Source organism: Dromaius novaehollandiae, chromosome 4, assembly GCF_036370855.1.
Source record: "Dromaius novaehollandiae isolate bDroNov1 chromosome 4, bDroNov1.hap1, whole genome shotgun sequence".
Lineage (NCBI taxonomy): Eukaryota > Metazoa > Chordata > Aves > Casuariiformes > Dromaiidae > Dromaius > Dromaius novaehollandiae.
In genome coordinates, this window is record NC_088101.1 from 35,983,347 (window position 1) to 35,998,781 (window position 15,435).

The window sequence follows — 15,435 nt, forward strand, 5'->3', positions numbered from 1 at the left end:
GCACCACTGTCTTGTATCAGCTGATTACAGAAAAATCCTGCCACTCTTAGTTTACATGATGCAACTCCATACTACCAGGAAAGGCTTTGCATGTTTTGTCATTTTTTTTGTCACTGGTAAGTGACAAAAGAAAATAAACTATTACAATTAAGAACTTGGTATCACCTGGTCCTCATGACACTGGATTAATGGATCCAGACTAGGGTAGGGGAAGACAGAGCAATCAACTTACAATTCTTTGCTGAAGTATCTTCTTAGATGAAAGTTTGTGACTTGCATCAGATTGGTTATTCTGTAATCCTATGTAAGAACAAAAGCATTCCATTTCTACTTATATTATTTATTGTCTTATATTTCATGCCTACCTACAACATATATTTCTAAGTCCTCTGCCAGCCTACGATGATCAAATTTTTGTCAGTTTGTTCACAGAACAGTAAAGCTCTCTTCAACTAATAAATGTACTACTACCCAAATGCCTCGTAATCAACCATACTGTCCCAACAGGATGAGGAATCAGTCTTATTTTTATAGATTAACATTACTTAATTAAGAATACGTACTCTTGTGGTGGTTCAAAAAATCACAATCACTTCCCATTCTCTTCAGATGGAAACAAGTGATTTTTTTTTTAAATTAGCTTTTTGATCATGATATGGCTTGCACAAGCTTTTTGATAATCACACTAATTTATTTATGGGCTATGCAAATAAACTACATTTTCTTAATAGACTACTAAAATTTTAAAATACTTTAGTTTGCATTTATTTGAATGTTAGCCAATGCAGGTATAGTAATGGCATGTAAAAACAAAGATCTACTTTTGACACAGGATCAGAGGGCTTTTTCAGTTGGTTGAGTTTCTTTTTCTTTTCTTTCTTGTTTTTTTTTAAGATAGCAGTTATCTGTCATGCCCTGAAGAAAACTGCAGTTTTATAAAGAAAAACAGAGACTAGTAGAAAAACAGAAATGTCATCTTTTCCCTTGTTCTCCCAGCATTTCTGTCATTTCTCATTTTTCTGGTCTCAGAGTTTCCCAGCAAACTGCCCAAAGGTTTGTGCAATAAATTTATTTGCAGCTGCTCTGCTATTACCACAAAAAACAGGAGATAAGACATATAATGAGACAGTTCATCTAAACTTTGTTACTCTTCCTTTGATTTCTTTAGTCTAGAATAGCACACACAACCATACTTCAAACTTTCAGCTTCTTTTTCTCCTGACTGAATTAACAGAGCTTGTCAGAAAAACAGCCTCAAAACCAGGAAGAAAATAATGACAACAGCAACAGGAACAAAGAGACTATCACTTCACCTCCAGCTTTCCAGGCTATCAACGCACATCTTTCTCATTCTTAGCAAATTATGCTCATCCTGAGCCTTTGTACCTACCTCTTACTTCAGTTACCTCTGCCTCTCTCCTTAAGGAACTACCTAATCTTTCTTCCCACAAAGCTAGATTTCCACCATTCCCACGATAAGCCTTCTCTAGTAAGACCACACTATTCCCAAGCCCCCTTCCCAAATAAACTTGATAATTCTTTTCCATATAAACACAGAAATTCTCTAGAAGGCTGTACCTAAAACACTCCTCAACAAACTTTTAATTCCTCCACTAAAAAAAAAAGGCATTCTCCAGCCAGAAACCGTACACTTTTATTTTGATAGGAAAATAATTAAACATCCTGATTCGATGTGAAGAATAACACTACATTCCAGATTAATACATAAAAATACAGATTTTAAAGACACAGAGAACAAAGAGAAGAAATGCAGAATAGCACAGGTCAACATACGATTTGGGTATACAATATATAGTTCTATCCAGATGGTTAAGTAATTCTTAATGCTTGGCTGGTAAGAAGCTAAGAGCACAACCAAAAGAGCCCTTGCATCTCAAAGAGGCAGTGGGGAGGGAAATCTTGTCAAAACTTCTTCAGAAGACATATTTAAACAATAACTCACAGCAAGGCTTTGTCTGAATAAAACCACCAATATGTTCTTTTTCTTTAGTAAGGATATAGATATAATACTGAAGACCTTAATTGGAGCCAATTGTTTGGTCTGATCTGATTCTTTCGTTCCACAGACGCATGAACTACAACCAGAAATGGCTCAGCAAAATGAAATGCTTATGGGCATATATCTACAGGAGACTGCTTTCACACTACTTCCTACTTCTATGTATGCACTTCTATCAATGAGGAATAGAGCTGTAACATATCAAGTGCTAGGCACAGACCAGCACAGAATTACAAACTGTGCCAACCCAAAGTTTACTGGAACACACACACAGAAGAGAGCTTTCAGCTTTGTTTTTCAGGATTCAGGTTATTTAAAACTCTACAAATGTGAATCTTACTCTAAATTCATTCCAACTTAGCATTTAGTTAGGTCCAATGTAATCTAACCTCTGGTAGACACATACTAAGGAAGATTTCATTCTTTCTCCTTAAGCAATGAGCAATTAATAAGCTCCAAATTTCCAAAGGAATTATCAGAGATGCCCTACCTATCTGATCTGCAAAAATGAATAAAAGCTGTTTCTTATAACACTGAATTATATATTAATGTTCCTTCATACTACTCTTAACATTAAGAATTCTCACATTTGAAGTATTAAATCCACAACTAAAAGATTGGAAAATTACTTGCAACAAATGTGTAAGATGACTATTTCCTGTAATAATATGAATTTGAAGTACAATCAAGAATCATGGCCACATTGGGCTAGAAGAGATACACACGTCCATGCTCCGATTCAAAATGGGAAAACTTGCTGCATACTGTTAATTTACTGTAAGCATAGCAGCAGAAGTGTCTTATGAGAATGTTCATCTCTTCCTTTTGTTTGTTACAGGCACTTCTGGCACACCTATATGTTTTCCATTGCTGCCCTTTTGGCATTAAGTAGTTTTATTTATGTTCATTTATACATGAGCACTCCTCATGTATAAATGAGCAGTTATATGTGCTTGCAAGGCCCAGTTCTACTTTCTACCCAACTACAGTAAAATGGTCAGTGACTAATGCATCTATATACACCGGTGAGAATATGAATAATTTATAAAGTAATGCTAGTATTTGCAAAATCATGTCACGTGTTCAGTAGCAATTTAGGAAACCAAGTACAAGCAGAAATATTCTTTCAAACTGAAGGGCGTAAAGTATTACATTAACTCATTCCGAATTTAGGTTAAAGGAGATTCTGAAGTTTTAGATTTAGCATCTCTTGCTAGAGCCCAGCTTCAGCAACTTGCGCACACAATTCTCTTTACTTGGACAACTGCCTGCTTCCCCGAACAATCTGGGCATTACCTTTTCCACACACTGCCCATGTGCTAATGGATATGTTCAACTGGCAGTACTGTGGCCATGATGGTGTAATAACAGACAAGACAAGGCTTGTGGGCAGTGACCGCATCCACACCACCAGAAGCTCCAGAACCTAGGGCAAACTGCGTGTGCTTCATTGCACAAGATGATGTACTGCTCAAACTTGCTCAGAGATTATCTAGTGGCCAACACCAAACACAGGTTTTTAATAATTTTTCTATGTATTTCTTTGGATATGCTGAAAATGTTCAACAGTCCTGGACCCTGAATCACACCTACTGAGACGACACTGCCCTGTTTATACAGAGCTTCAAAATCCTATCTGCCTCTCCTCCCTGATCTCCTTTCCTGCATTTGAAAACATATGAGTAACAAGTTTCCCAATTCATTCTCTCACCCACCCACTTCCTTCTTACTACTCAGTCTTACTTATTTTGAATGCTAAGTCACAGGAAGGTGATGTCTGGCTTGATGCTATTATGCCACCCAAACACAGTAGTAGTTTCTGTGATGATGACATGCAACCTGGTAAGAGCCTGGAAGATGGCTACTGGGCCATTATGAACTTCCTAGTCAAATCCCTGGATAAGCTGTTGAATAAAATCATATTAATTCTGTCCAGGTTAACTTGTCTATTGAGTAAAGTTCCCATTCCCAATGGAGTTTTGAGGACACCAGGGATCATGGGAGATAGTGGAAAAATCGGAGTCGCGCTAATGTTGTAATATTTTCACCTTTGAGAATAGAAGTCTCCCTCAAAACAGTAACTAGGGGAAAGATGGCAAAAATATTCTCAGTTTTTGTACTGTAGATCTAAAACACTTTTGCATTTCCTCCCTTCAAAAAATAAATTAGTTTTTTTCCTCATCACACTGAGTAATATTGAAGAGTCACTCACAGAATACAAAGCACATGGAATACAGATCAGGTTGTCTTCAAGTTTCAGAATTGTTGGCTTCACTCCCTATTCCAGCAAGGTGCAGCTTATCTAATGCTTCTTGAAGAGCAACACATTTTCTGCGTGACTTAGGATTTATTCTCTGGTACGCAAATTTAGGTTAACTTTGTGATTCTCAAGTGTCTGTCTGCCTTTATTCTCTCATTTATAAAGTTATTAAATATTTTTACTATGGAACCATACGCTTTTTTACTAGTTTTCCAGACTATACCTTGGCATGACTGCTATTCATTTTTTCCTAATCTAATAAAAGAAATCTCCACTAGTTGCTGTAATTAGCTGAAAAAATTATATTTTTTTCCTAAATTTTGAGTGTCTAAACATGTTTTCTAACAGTCATTATCTGATTAAAACTACCATTATCCATAAAGAACATAAGGCTTTGTCTTTGAGAATAATGTATTTTATGAGACTGGTTGGTAAAGGTGAGAAAACCAGAATTTAACTAGATATGTATCATCCAGACCAATTGAGATAAAAGGTAGTTTTATACCTGCGAAGTACACAATAAATACTAGTAGAAAGGTTATACGGTATTTACCTTCCAGTAAACAAGACCGCTCTCTCTCAAGAAACAGAGAAAATACAGTACCTGCTACAGATCTCAGCTTTCTCCTTATTTAGAAAAGGAAAATTAATTTAAATATTTTATGATTAAAAAAGAAATGAAGTGTCGGTGTAGTTTACGAAATAAAAAATAACTTTTGCATAACACATTGTTTATACATTTTTAAAGTAATGCCAAAGGAAATTTAGAAAGTTCCCTTCCTAAAAGAGGTTGCACTTTTAGGTAAAGTGTTACTGTCTTTAGAAATACTAATGGATTTCCAACATATTTCTTTAATAAATAGGTTAACTGAATTAGATTTTTTTTTTTTAATTAAGTCAGTCTTTTGCCTGGAGCAGAGAGAGTTGTTTACTCACAATGGCCATGAAATTCCCCATGTTTGATGGTTTAATTATCTCCTCTTTGCTTGGTAATTCTTTTAGGGCATTTTGTGTGTGTGTGGCATAGCAAACACAAGATACTATGTATCTGTCTTTCTGTGTTCAATCTTATGAACTTACTTACACTTTCTGTCCCCTTATTAGCATGTGATCATGCTAAAGACCATGGACCGAGGCAGTTTGTTTTAAATATAGTGTAAGTTCTTTTATTTATTTTTAGTCATCTGACCTACTGCAGTCGATGACCTATACTCATATACAGACACCTGCTATCTAAAAGATTTGCAGAGTTAGACATTATAGGATCTGAATGTCATTTACTGATTTGGTTATATCACCTGTCAGAAGCAGAAAATTCTCTTGACAAGAGCAGGACAAGCTACGTGCAACTCGCCCCTCAACTCTAGGCCTCGGCTTACACTGTCTGGTTCTGTACGTAGTCTGGCGGCTATGACGAGAAGCAGGTCTGAACGCCAGGAATATCCTGCACTGGGCTAGAGTGGGAACATTGATGGACAGAAATAGAACAAGCTGGAAGATCATCCTGTGTGAACACAGACAGAAGAAAACCCAGTATCACTGACCATAATAAGAGGACAAGTTTACTGTGGAACGTCACAGTCAGATTTTACAAGTTTTATTCACCAATGAACACAGACACACTGAATACTTCTTATTAAGTTCCAAAAGAATAACCGTATGCACCTACAATTCATTAAAAAAGCAAAATGTGTCTGCTTAACAGTATGTGCAAATAGACTTCACCTTACCTCTGGGTCCACATGACCAACAGTAGTTCTATATTTAAAACTTAAAACACATCTTCATCAAGCACTGAAACAAACTAAATTTGTTTTTACAAACAAATTTGAATGAACTCGGATTCTTTCACCTCCAAATAACCATTGTGACTAGCACTATGGGACAGTTGCAAAGGCAAGCTCTGATCTGAAAGTTTGCTATGGTGCGTCTACAACAGAGGCGTAAGAGCCCTTGCTGAACCAGGACATCATCACAGGCTAAAGAGAGAGGATCAAAACAAAGCACAAAGAACTGGCATGTTATCATGGCTAACACAAATAGCAAAAAAGGACCAAAAAAATGTTTACCAGATATTTACAAATCTAAATTAAAGACACTGAAGATTCTGATGCTCTTCCCAACCCAAATGCAGTCTGCAGGATCCCTGCCTCAAAAGGGAGTCAATCTCCCAAGCGAACATCAGGGAGGCAGCCAGCTCATCATCCCCTCACATGCAGAGAAGCTCACTGAACATACACATGGACAAGACAATCGTGGAGGCAAGATGAAGAGTTGCCAAGCACACAAAGATCTAACTTCATTTGTAAAGACCCAAGAAAACGGCAACACTAAGACTGCTCATGGGATAGCCCTTCATACTTCATCTGGTGGAAAAATTTCTAAGCTAAGACATGGAAATTTTTTTAGGGAAAAAAATTAAAAACAAGATCTTATTTATATTGGAGTGCTTCCATGAGCTTCCGTAAACTTACAACACTGCCAACAGGGTCAGAATCTGCTCCCATCACTTAGCGGAGGTGATAGATATGTGACATTGCTGACTGCACAGCAAAGGCTCTTTTGAATTATTTACTACAGCAGATCTAACCAATCATCTGGATGAAAAGCTGAAACACTGCTGCAAATACAGAAATGAAAAACTAGGGTCATAACTGACTGCCTGGTACTGTCACTAAAAATTGCTTAAAAATAGATCTTCTGCTATGTTTTTGGTATTCTTGCACTTTGTAATTCCATCTTAGTAAAGTGTTCCTACCTTAACCTTCAAACAATAGCAGAAGACATTGCTCTTTCAGAGCACAAGAATAGACTCTCAAAGCTGACATTTTTTAGAACTTAGAAAGCTTCTGACAAGAATACAAATTCCCAAAGGCATGGGCTAGATCTTCATCAGTGTTTTAAATAAAACAGTCAAAAGGTACATATGTTTTTTCAAACTGGAATAGTTCAGGAGAACAAAGCTATTAATTATCTGTGTATTTACAAAAAGAGATAGCCACAAACCTCAGGTAAAATTCCACTTTACCTGCACTGTGTTGTTTTGATTAACTGGATTAGACAGAGGAGGAAAAAAAAAATTACCTCACTGCTTCAGGCAAAATGCCCAAGTATGATATTCTATTGTAATGTACCAAAATTGGTAATGTAATTTCAGCACACTGAAAATAAGTAACCATAATTTTTCTTTTTCAAAAGACTATAGTTTTTTCATGTTCTCTGGTTGATATAAATCTTCATAAATATTCAGAGATAACTCTATGACTCATCATTAGCGAGCTGTTCAACAAGTTGAGCAAGTGCTGAATTAGGTATTTTAAATAATTATTATAAATGTATCTGCTCATGGCAACATAGAAACAATTGCAGGATGTTTCTTAATGGAACACTGGATTAGTTTAAATATGATAGCCAACAAACCTAGCCCCTGGAGGAAGGGCGCCAGGTCTGGCTCTACCACAAAAACAGGTGGCTGACTCCAGCTGGGTTAGCTTCCCCTCTCTGCCACCGCGCAGGTCACTCGGCAACAAGTGACCGGCTCCCCGGGGCTCCTGAGGCTCTAGTGGCTTAGATTAACCTGGGACTTGTCCGCTTGTTTCCACGATCAGGACCAGTAATTCCCAGCTTGCACCCATGACACAGGTAACAGGAAAGCTATACGTGCAACTGGCAACTGAACTATGTGCATTAGCAGAGACAAAAAGGAATCTTTTTCTAGAGATTAAAAAAAGAAAACAGGACAGACACCATCACACCCATGCAGACCAAGCCTTCTTACTCTGGACAAAGTGATTTCAGTTTTTCGTGATCATGACTGAAGGCGAGAGCCTTGGACACAGCATCAGAGAGTTTATTTCTGGGATATGTTTTATACAGGTTTTAAATAAACTTCAGGGACTGCTATTTAATCTCTCTTCAATGTCTGTACTCCTTTTACCCTGTCAGTCAGTAACTTCTCATAGCATGCCTTCATCAGGGATCTGCTCTGTCAGGTTCCCACGTATCTTTAGACCAGTCTTCAGCTGCAAATGGCAGGAAAACTATCCACATTAACATGAGCAACCCCAACACTTTTTACAATAGATCAATGTTTAGAGTGCTTTTTCTTTTGTGCAAGGTTACCACAGTTTGCCACTCATCTAAGAATGTTCATCAAAAAAAAAAAAAAAAATCACAAATCATTTGTGAAAGCTGAACCAAATACATCAAAACGGACATTTGGTACCTTCACTTACACTTGCAGTCCAAGCAACAACTAAGATTGAGCTGCGGAGGATAATTTACACAAGGTTTCCTTCACTGCAATCAATGGATGATAAATATTGAAGCTGAATTTTCAAAAGACTATATAAAAGGCTTACTTGCTCTGTCCCCCAAAGACCCACATACCCACATGTGCTTGTGTCTGCAAGCACACAGGTTTATTGGAACGTCTACCTTTTCTGCTGGTAAACCTCTCACATCATCTTCAAATTACCAGTATTGCAGATATCACTGGTACCTGATTTTTTTCTACTGTGAAAAACGTGATAGTAGTAGCAGAAAGCAAGTGTTATTTCCTCACTAAACACTCCTACTATTTTATAGTACTCTGTCTTCTACTTTAAAGGAGTCATTATCAGAAGCTGGTGTTTTGTACAATATTCTTTCCTCAAACACAACTGGCATCTCGTAACTTGTTTTAGACATGTAGTCTTCCTAATTTACTACCAGACTGATTACTGCTCAGTTTTAGTGCAAAATACTACATATAGTTATATGTATATTTTGACAGCCTGAGTACATTCAAGAAGCCCAGCATGTGGGCAGCTTTGCTCTTTGCAATACGCAGTTCCAAAAGAAGGTCTTATGCCTCGGCTGTTATTTTTTGTCAGAGAAAAAAAATCCAATTTATAAAAATGTAAAGCTTTTGTGGTGTTACATCAAACTGCTTTCTAATTTTACTTGCAAATATATAACAAAGCAGTTCAGCAACTATTCACACAACCCTTGCAGGTTAGGTCCTCTAATCCCTCCTGCTTTTTTATGTTTTAGTTGGGAAATATATCTCTAGGCTATCATATCTTGACAGTAAGGAAACTGTGATTTGAAGGTTTCTTATAAATGCTTTTTTCTCCACCCTGATTAGAATATTTGTATAAACAGATAATGCTAAAGGAAACTTTGAAAGCACTCTAAGGTACACTAAGAAAGGATGGATTTTGCTAACAAACAACGGCCCTAACTCCCACATTCACTTGCAATCCCCTTGCAATACTTGAATAACATTCAGGTATTTGGGCTTTCTGATGCTCATATATTGTACTATTTAAAGAAAGACTGGTATCACTGTGACAGGTTTTGGTTTTATATATATGTATACACACAATATATTATATATATACACTATATGTGTGTGTGTGTGAGAGATGTATACATATATCTCACATCGCACACATACAGTTTCTTTGCGTAAAGGAGAGACAATAAATTGTAACGATATATGGCAATTTGATATCAGTAATTTGCCCTGGAGATTATGTACAATTTAATTTCTTTGATTATGAGATTCATATACATACCAGACTTTTCTATGTAAAGGAGAAATGGTCCTAATACAGCTACCAAATATTAAAATGAAGTCTCACCCACCTACCACTTTATCAATTGATAGCTTTTGTGCTACAATCTTAAAGCATACATCTTGAAAACATTTTCAAAAATACATGTGGCTTTCCTAACCAACGGCTGCCTACAAGCACCAACAAGTTACCAAAGATTAAGCTGCCAAGTGAACTTACAGCATGCCAGCTGTTTTACAGTAACTGCCCAAACATACTCTCTTATTCAAACAAAGTAAACTCAAGACAAATTGAGATAATGAAAAATAAGTGACTTCATACTTACAAAGAGTACATGTAGTAAGAGTACGCATACTTCTGAACTAAGCCATGAGTGTTATAGCCCCATACATAGCATCTATTGGGTTTGTTAAGAATCCAAACCACTTAAGGCTTCTTCAGATTTTACACTGCCATCTAGTGTAGGTTATATTCATATGTGCCAAGCTTCCAACAGACTCTCAGCATGTGAGGTCTCCAAGACCAAAAAATTTCCATAAAAAGTGCATTCACCACTTTTGTTAACATTACCTGGAAAAGGGCAATTCTTAGAAGGAAAAGATTGCACCAGCCAGCCTAAATAAAATGCTTCCAGTACCAAAACCTAATGATATCTGACACTGACAGTAGGAAAACTGAAAAAAATTCCTAGAGACACAACACATCAAAAATCCTTTTTTTTCCACTTGATGGCTGAATACTCATCAGATATGATTCATCTGGAAAAATGCTTAGTGTACCAACTATTCACCAACTGCAAACATAATTAATGCAGGTTTAGCATCTGTGCTTGTACAAACACTACAGATAAAATATAACAGTATTTCTCAACTGCAGGTCTACATTTAGAGTGATTGTTTCAATGTATTCTGCTGTAACCCAAGATGTTTCTCCATCATTTACATCATATTTCTTTATTCCAAGGTTTAATCACTGCATCACTGCCTGATGAGCCTGATCACTCTGCTCTTGAGAAAAAAAGCTATTGTGCAGGACTTTAGGAAAGTTTGCTTTATGATCAACTTCCCCCACAGAGTCAACATAACCATCTTTATCATTTCCAGCTAAGACGAAGAGGCTACGTCATGTGGCTGTTCTGCAGAAGCCACGCTAACGGCATGTCATGACAGACAGTGACACACAAGTTCCAGATATCGTGTAGCTCTATAGCTGCATTTTCGGAAGCAAAACAAAAAGTTCCTTAGTTATAGACAAAAAGGTACACGCTCCAAATTTTATAATATTAATTTGAAAATTTAAGATTGTTCTGATCAATTGAAAGTGTATTTTAAAAACTATAAAGATAGCAGACTGCCGTTATTCTGCATTGCAAATGCAGAACCTCCTATTCTGTGGACCAAATTCTGTTCTCATTTACAGTGTAAAACACAATACTCATGAAAAACAGAGATTTATTCCAAATTTATGCCACTATAGCAGAGAAAATTTCATCTTACGTATCTCATTTCCTACTGCGATCTGTTTTGTTTAACCATTTACACGTACACAAAGCAAATAAAATCCAGGCAAAGCGACAATGTGGCTGCTTTAGTAGAAACACTGTACAGTATCACGGAGTTGATGCGTTCTGCTTAATGCTCCATTTGTGCAGCAGTAAATACACAGGATACCAAGTCGCATTTAGTGCCTAGACATTTATATCTGTTTTCATCTTTTTGAGTCATTTTCATAAGGGAAATATGCACCAAAGTTCAGCACATCTCACTAGTATTGCTGTAATATGCTAAGACTATAGTTTATAAATAACCAACAACACAAAAAAAGATAGTACAGGAAAAACTGCCAAAAAACAATAAATGCTTATTTCCCACAAGAGTTTCTCCATCTTAATTGTGCATTACACATCACCTCTTATAATTACAAGAAAAACTAAAGTTTATCTTCAGTGGCTTTTATTAAGAGATTTCATTATATTTGTCAAATTAGAGGTTTTGCTGCAAACAAGAAACTCCTACTGACAGGTGTGCAGCTAACAGGATTAAAGAAAATGATAAAAATGTCTTGATTTTGTATATGAGATAAGTTTAAGAGAAAAACCTGTTAAAGCAGTCAAAGCACAAATTGACGTTACTACTTAACTTGGAATACATTTTCACTGAGGTCACAGCGTAAGGTAAAATTTCTTCAAAATAGGCCATACAACAACAACAAAAAATATCCACCAAGAAGACAAAGTTGGGTTTGGTTTTTAATGACATGGTACATGGTAACAGAGCGCTCATTCAGCCTGCCAAAGCAATGAATTTGATAAACAGCATCACGTTTAGCATGTTTGACACTGTAATATGTCAAGTAAGCACCCCTTAGCTTATGTATTCTTCTGAATTTTCACTAAATAGAGCCCACTTCAACATTAGGGACTACCTAAAGAAATACAAGGGTTACATTCACTAAGAACAGGAAAAAGAGACTTAGCTTGTCAGACTGAGGCAAACAGCCTATTAACATCACAATCTATGGAAATCAGTATTAACTTCATATGCAACTATGTAGCTGAACCTACTGTAAATGAAAGAATAGTCTTGCCCAGTCTCTTCGGAGTTCAGAAGGATAAGCTGTATAGAACTTATTTGTAAAACACCTTAGAAGCAGACATAATTCTGTATTTTTAAATAGTCCCACTAACATTACTGATGTCGAACATTGTAATTCCCAATGCTGAAATATGTAGGTGAACTTCATCATTGTAAACTTGAAAAAACTAGAGAGTATGCAAATATAATTTGTTCTATTTGCTCCCTCTTACCATATTTAAGAGAGAAATTAAAGAAACATGCCATGTACACTGTAAGATGCCCACTTCACTTTTCATTATATCATTTCAGTATGCCTTGCCAGAAAAGGTACACAAGACTTTTAAGAAAGCAGATGTATCCTGTCTCCTCACAGGAACTTTCATAGTACAATGTACTGCATGAATCTGATTTGCTGTTTGAGATCCAGCCCATCTTTAGTCAATTTATGAAGGTATACAAGAAGTGATGAGGAAAAAAAACTCCTCCTCAAAATGATCTGCAACTGCCCTGGACAAATCACCTCAATCTACATTTTCAGATTGTGTGAAAAATAGACTATAGAATCCTCCATCGTTACTTTATAGTTTTTCTCTTCCTAACAGTCAGCTGGCAACCAGTCAATGTAGGCTCCTGATCAGCAGCGAAGTGAAGTTCACAAACCACCTCAGCTCTTTCTTGGAATTGCCATCTTGGATTTTGTATCAAGACGAGCAAGTCTTTTTAACTAAAATCTTCTGTCACTGTGAAAATGTTTATGAGCTGAAGTCCAGCACCACACTCAAACCTTGTGCAACCAGCCAACCTTTTAAGGTTTGTCTTAGGTTTCTGTGACAGATCAACTATCCGCTATAGGAGACCCTGATAAGCTAACTGACCAGATCTTTATCTGGCAGGGTTAAGGAAGAAGTAGGCATTCCTTTAGAAAATATCCTTAAGGACTGAAAGAGCAAAATCAACTGTGATTGTCCCTAAAGAATGAGGCAAAGACTCTGCAGAGATTGCCAGGTTTACAGGGGGAACTTAAGAAAGAATGTGGGGAGGGGTCCTAGACTCAGGAAAAGCAGTAAGCAAGACTGAGGGCTTGGTGAGTCCAGGACTGCCAACTCTACTAAATGACAGTATTTTTTTGATACGTGAACTTAGATTTCCACATCATTTTGAAAAAATCCAGAGCCAAGGAAGGTATTTCATGCAATTTGCTTTACATCAATATAGATGACTTTGGAAGAAGGAACCCCTCCTCAGAAGTGTGCTAAATAACGTTTATCATTCATCATCACTAATAGTAAAATATTAATGTAACAGAAAATATGTAATAGCTGACAGAGAGTAACCTGAACAAAACTAGCCTTTCCTAAGAATTTCCATTACTCACAGAGCATTTGGCACGCTGGAAAACATATGGAAATATAAATTAGTGAGAAAAATGTAGCTAATCAGCCAAGGATTTAAGAATGCTAATTCAGGTTACCATAAACTCGGAAGAAATGTTATTGCCGGGAGTACTTGTCCAGCTTCCAGTTTGCCTCTCTTAGCAAGTTAGCTTATTTTCTCTTGCAAATCTTTTTTTTTAATAAATCCAAAAAGTATCATTTTCATATTTCTCATATGCAGAAGTCATATGCTAAAAATACATATCCATAACAAGCTAAATAATTCATCAGCCATAGCAATCCCACTAGCTATTCCTCAAAACTAATAGTGAATTGAGGCCTAGGCCTATTCAAACAATTATTTCACCTGCAGAATCCATCTTCCAGCCTCCACTCTTTACTGTCAACTGGCAGCACTGTCCTCCCAGTGCCGACTCTGACGCTCTAAGCAGAAATTCTATTTCTGCTTCTGTTTGTCTTCTTCCAGTACAGCAGTCTCCCAGGCACTAAACGCAGTATTAATTATGCAATTTGATTCAAAAACCTTCAGCTAATGTTGTGAAATCTTCTGGTCAGATCAGAGGAGAAACCGAGAGGGGAGTCATAAAGAAGGATCTGTAGGAGGCATCTGGATACACCTGCTCAAACCGATGTGCCTTAGACTGAGGAAGAAAGAATCCTTTAATCAAAAAGAAGTAGTTCTGAGTCAAGGAACCAAGGCAGCCTCACGGATGAAGCTCTCCAGAGAAACCAGGGCAAACAGAGACTGGCAGAACTTGGAGGGTTTGAGGAACCCGGGGACCTCTAGGAACTTGAAGCCTTAGGGAGTCCAAAGGAGCCAGTAAAAGAGAAGTGCTTTATCTTAAAGGTAATCTTGAGCACTGTAGGAACTCTGTCAGAAAGCAGAGGGAAAAAGATGCAACAAGAAAGAAGGATCTGAAGTAGTAACATTGCCACAACCTCCCACTAATGCTGCCAGGACTGTGGAAGTGCTACAGGACTAATTTCTGCTCATATTAATCTTGTGACTAGTATCCTAATTTCAGTGGAATTATGTGAATGTGTGAAGCAAACAGCGTTCAGTCCTGCATGGATAGCTACAGTAATGAGCACTTACATGCATTAAACCCCATCCAATACACTGGCTTACAGGACAAAAACCCGAGATAGACACAGGGTTTTAAATCTAGTTCAAATATAACTAATATTTTTTTTATTTAATGGAAAACTGCCCTTCTAAAAACTGCTATCACACTTACATTTATTTGAAAGTAAGTTTTGCTGATAATCAATTCTTTATATAAACTCTTGCTTGATGCAGACTGAGAAATACAGACATTTTCCCCTATCATTTCTGCTATGTAGACATCTCTTAAACATAGAAGGTGCCTGTAAATGAGTGAAGAATAAAAATCAGTCTCATTTTTGAGGTTTCAAAGCCAGATTTATACATTGTACATATGGCCCGATTTTGGTATGTATATTTTAACACATCCTTAACAGGTAAATAAATAAGCAAATTTCCTCTGAAGAAGAAGAAACATAATTATACATTGGATGAAAACATAGCTGCACAGAAACTTCGTGCTAGTATTTTTATTTCTGTAATGTCAAAAGAGCTACTAGTTTAACTTTAGGGACGAAG

At 36.9% G+C, this 15,435-nt stretch overlaps 1 protein-coding gene across 11 annotated transcripts in view; it reads right to left on the bottom strand.

Moving 5' to 3' along the window:
- Positions 1 to 15,435, bottom strand: part of INPP4B (inositol polyphosphate-4-phosphatase type II B) — a 400,661-nt gene that overhangs the window by 317,538 nt on the left and 67,688 nt on the right. The window lies entirely within an intron of this gene.